Consider the following 5,006-nt stretch of genomic DNA (forward strand, 5'->3'; position numbering starts at 1 on the left):
GTTGGGTGTGAGCTGACAGCACTGCTAGAGAGTAAGAAGTGCTGTAGATGAGCAGCTCATCACACCAGGAAACCTCAGCATCTCTTGCAGTAGATAAGCTTGATGCCATTGTAGGCTGGAGACAGCTGGTAAGGCAAAGCCAGCTCTGTGTGGAGGGTTACTTTGTGCAATCCTTTCTTAGCTTTTCTTTGAGGTGCCAAACTTCCCAACTGGCTGTGGCGTATGTTATATGTGCCCAGAGACCTTGGCTTGTTTTGAGGCTTTGTCTGTTTTGAAGAACATTAAAAAACTAAATGAGGCTGTCTCTGTTTTGAAGAACATTAAAAAACTAATGTTTGGAGGAGAGGAGTCAGTGCTGGGAACCATTTGATTAAATAACCCCAGGCTGCTTCTGTCCTCAATTAGCAGAGCAGTGATCAAGCCTCTCTGACTATCCCTGTGGATTTTAGGTATGTGTGGCTCACCCTAAACCCTACTGCTGTAAGATTTGCATCCATAGCAAGGTAAGGAAATGGATGCTCTGGTAGCAAACAGCTCAGCTCTTTCTGAATGTGTCTGTATACCTGTTGCAAAAGCATGAGGCTGTCCTGTCTTGGATGATGAGCAGCTTCTAGCTGATGGTTGTGTGTCTGTATACCTGTTGCAAAAACATGGGGCTGTCCTGTCTTTGATGATGAGCAGCTTCTAGCTGATGGTTGGTATAGTACCATGACAGGCTACATTTCTAGCTGAACAGGAAAGCACAAACGGCTAAACCCATGTGAATGACACATACTACAACCTGCTGGGTTTGACCCCAGTGTGTCCCAGTTGCAACTTTGGGCATAGAGTTGTGGCTTCGAATTTTTTATCTTTCTTCCCTCTTTTTCTTTTCCCACTAACCTTTTCCCACCACCTCAGAAGACTCGAAATCCTTTTTCTAGAAACCAGCAGGGTTCAAAGCCAGTATTCTGATTATATAAACAGGCTTATTTCCTTGTGCTTTGCCTCAGCATAGCACTGGCTTGTTTTCCTGGAAATCCTCTAGAAAGAGTCAATTTCAGTATTGGTGTAGCTATGTCACAGAAGGCAAAGTCAAAATGGCCTCTGAGCTGCAGTGTATCCAAATCTTTTGTAGCAGTAACTATTCAGGCAAAATTGCTCCAAACTTACCTTTTGAGGGAAAAATAGTTCCTGCCTTTGTGTCACATAGTCCCTTCCTCCACCTCCTTGCATGCCCTGTAAAAGTTAATTCATTACTGTTTGTAAAGGACTGTGCATGTCTCTGCTGCCAAATGCCACTGAGGGACCCTGTGCTTCTGTTGGGTCTGCTTGTTTGCTTTCCCTCTTGGCAGCATGCTGTGACATGGCCTTCTTCAGGGCAGTAAAAATAATTAATTTTAAAAAAAGCGACCCTCCAACTACACAAAATGCAAAGCAACAAAGCGTGGAGCCTTACTTAGACTGCCTACAAGGAAAACTGAGTTTCCAGTAGGCCACTGGCCTGTGCAAGAGGTTTTTTCTCATGTTTTAAGTCTTGAATCTGAACTGTTGCATGAAAATGTTTTTTGTGTCCTGATTTTTGTGGCAGGGGGGTTGAAACTAGATGTGTCTTTAAGGTCCCTTTCAACTTTACATAATGATATCTGTGATTCTATGATACACATTTCTGTGTTTTGATAGTTTGTTACAATGCCTGAAATATATTGGGCTGCCAGATCCTCTTGAGAGGACATGAGAGTGATCCTCACTCTGACCTTCCTCATACAGGCGGTTAAGCATTGAAACTTTCTGTTCATTTTCTTCCTGCCCCTCCCCATTCTTTCAAAGTCCTGAACACAAGGAAAACCTCAGTTTGCTGAAGCACGGGGTGAATGAATGCAGTGACCTACATGGTGCCGAACTCTTCCCGAGACAGTGCTGCAAGGAAACAGCCTCCGAACGTGGGTTCCGGGAAGGCTGCCAGTTTCCATTCCCATCAGAGCTGGCGTATGGGTGGAGGGGAGGCTTGCTACAGCCACTTCACCTTGGTGGCAAGGCAGCAGAGGGTCTGCTCTGCACTTGCCACAGCCACTTCACCTTGATGGCAAGGCAGCAGAGGGTCTGCTCTGCAATGGAAAGCCAAAAAGCCCCTGAATTTCTGTTGGGAGGCAGCAGTCTTCCTTAGTGGTTTGCTTTGTTCCTGCTTGCTCCTCTGAGCTGCTCTGGTTGCTTACATGCCTGTGGTTACCCCCTTCCTTGTGTGTTGTGTTGCACAAGGGCTTTGGGTGCCCTTCTGCAGTGTTTGGGGCACTGTGCTGGGGCTTCTTGTTGGTCTGCAGCTCCCATGAGGGGCAGGGCTGGCTGTCCTGCGCTGTGCAGGGTGAGGCTTCCCCTTGATGTGGGTGAAGAGGTTGAGCAACACAGCCCAGAAGGCTCTGATTCAGCCTTCTCCTTGCTCTTGCCAATTATTGTGACCCTTCTAATTTTCTTGTCTGCAGCATCTTCTCTTTAATTTATTCTTTTTCTGTAACAGAGAATTTAAAGAGTTATACTTTAGGTTACTTCCTAATCTGCCATGCTTAGGATGGACTACATGGGAGACAGAAAAGGACTTGGGAAACTGATGTGTATAATTCTCTTCCCAGAGAGCAGACCCTCTGTGTGATTGGGGTATCTCATGTGTGGGATTGAGCCTGTATTGGATTTGCATCAGCAACAAATACCTTGGCTTTAATTTTTAGGGCAATGATGTCTGCTTGCTGCAACAGAAAAGCTTTATTGTGTTTGGATTTTGGGTGCACATGCCAGTGAATCTGTGGGGTAGGCTGGGACAGAAGGGGTGCTAGGTGGGGAAAGCTGGCATTCTGATAATAAAATGCTGTCTGTGGAGTTCAGGAAAAATGTGTATGTGTAAAAATAAATTATGCTGTCCTGTGGTGCATTGTGTTTTGCACTAATAGAGCTAGTTGGTCAGTGGAGCACCTCCCAAATATTTCCCACTGCTAGGATGGAAGTCCCAGTGCTGTTTGAAATGAGTGCAGTGCATTAACAGAGTATAGCTGTTAATTTTATCAGTTGTTTTCAGTTGGTCCTAGTTTTCCAAACATTGTGTTTTGAGATGAAACTCTGTGGAGTTTTATTTTCCTGGGAAGCGTGCATGGAAAAACTTGATCCTGTTTGAATGCAGTTAGAAGGATGAATATGTGCTGTTGCCATATGACTTCTTTTAGGAAATTTTGTTTGAGCTGCAGCAAATTCACAGTAGAAATCAGAAGCATGGCAGGGAGAAATAAAACAGCTCTCACTTGTTCTGTGTCAGCACTGTGTGTGGCAGTGGGTCAGTCAGTGCTACTTCATTAAAGGCAAATTGTTTCCTTGGTGAAATAGTGGCTTTTTATCATATGTCAGTAGCTGAGTGCCTAAGTGGAGTTGCTTTTATCAAACTGAGGTGTGGAAATATGAAGGAGTGTCGCCTGAAAGGTAAAGCTTCTTTTAAGATGCTCTAGCTGGATGCAAAAGGCCCCACCAGACAGTACTAAAGACAGAATTTGCTTTAAAAGCTAAATTTATCAGCTTAAAGGTATACAGCTAATGAAATGTATGGTGTTGTACCATAATACTGACTGATGAATGTACACTGTGAACAAGTCTGGGTTTGTCCTTCTTTCTCAGAATCTTGTGAATTCACTGATCAGTGGGAGGAGGCAGTTGGAGAATAAGAATGGCAGAGGTTGTGGGAGTGTGTGTGTTTAACTTACTGGGGTGTGATGCAGAAATGTAATATTAGCACAAGGCATAGGAAAACTGAAATTGCTCCTCCAGGAGCACACGTTGAATCTGTGGTAGCGCTGAGAATTGAACTTACGTCTTAATTTGTTGATGTCTTATTTTCCCACGTTGCCATCCTTGTAATGTTTTCTTGCTATGATGTAACATGTGTGAGAATACTTAGTTGCTTTCCTTAGGCGAGGATTTGTTGGTTAAGTGTGAACTTTACAATTAACTGGCAACAAATGTGTTGGCAGTTCCCTTTTCATTTTGAACCCACAAAAATTATTTCAAGTGTGGGTCCTTGGCAAACTCCAGCTGGCTGAATCGGTGATCTTGGTGATTTGCTGAGAATACCACTGCCAGTTATGCCATGCTGAGGCATGGAGCCAGAGCAACAAGGAGAGTTGTGTCCTAGGTCCTGCATGTGTTTTGGCATTTTAAAGCACCATAGCTCTGGCTTGTTTTGAAATACTGTCCTTTTTGTTGGTAACAGTGCCTACAGACATCTCTCTCTGTTTTCACATTGCTTGCAAAGGAAGGGACCTCTGGGTTGAGCCTTTCCTGCTGCTGGCACATGTGCTTGTTTTGCTTCCATGTGTCATCATTTTATGTGGAGGCATCCCTTCAAAGGGATGAAGGGAGTGTCACTGCTCCTTATTCTGTCCCTAGCCTGGGATTTAACAAGCAATACTGAGGTAATCCCGACTCTGGCAGTCATACTCCTCAAGCAGAGATCTTATCGTGCTCTGTGAAAACTAGAGAGAGCACACTCTTGTCAGTGCTGAGATGGAGGAGATCTGAGGAGCTGTGAGGTGTGGCTGAAAATGACTCAGGGGGAAAAACATCCATCCTGAGCTGGTCCGTTCATCTAGGCTGGCCAGCTGGAGCAAAACCTGTGCGGTGTTCTGATCTTCAGCCTGAGCAAGATCTCTGTGGCACAGCAATTGTACTGCTGAGGTGGGATGAGCTCTTGTTCTGTAATTTCCCATACTGCAGGCAGCCTAGTGCTTCAGTTTGTGCTGCCCTTGTTTCAGGATTTCCTGTCATACTCCTATTGAGATGAGGGCAGAGACATTTGTCTTGCATATCAAATGAAATTTCAGGTCCTAGAGAGAGTAATTAATATTCTGCATATTGCATGGTTCTGTAGGCGTGATAGCCTTCTTCCAGATAATGTGACTATTCTTTGTTTTTTTAAAAGTATTTTCATGGAAACAAGAGAGCTTGTTTCAATCTGAGGGGGTTTGTCTTGGTTTGTTTTTTTCTTCTTTCCC

The 5,006-nt window shown here is 44.4% G+C and overlaps 1 protein-coding gene across 1 annotated transcript in view; it reads left to right on the top strand.

Moving 5' to 3' along the window:
* Positions 1 to 5,006, top strand: part of LOC103811501 (vang-like protein 1) — a 32,128-nt gene that overhangs the window by 20,048 nt on the left and 7,074 nt on the right. The gene's annotated exons all lie outside the window — the stretch shown is intronic.

The sequence above is a fragment of the Acanthisitta chloris genome, unplaced genomic scaffold (assembly GCF_000695815.1).
Source record: "Acanthisitta chloris isolate BGI_N310 unplaced genomic scaffold, ASM69581v1 scaffold2440, whole genome shotgun sequence".
Taxonomy (NCBI): Eukaryota; Metazoa; Chordata; class Aves; order Passeriformes; family Acanthisittidae; genus Acanthisitta; species Acanthisitta chloris.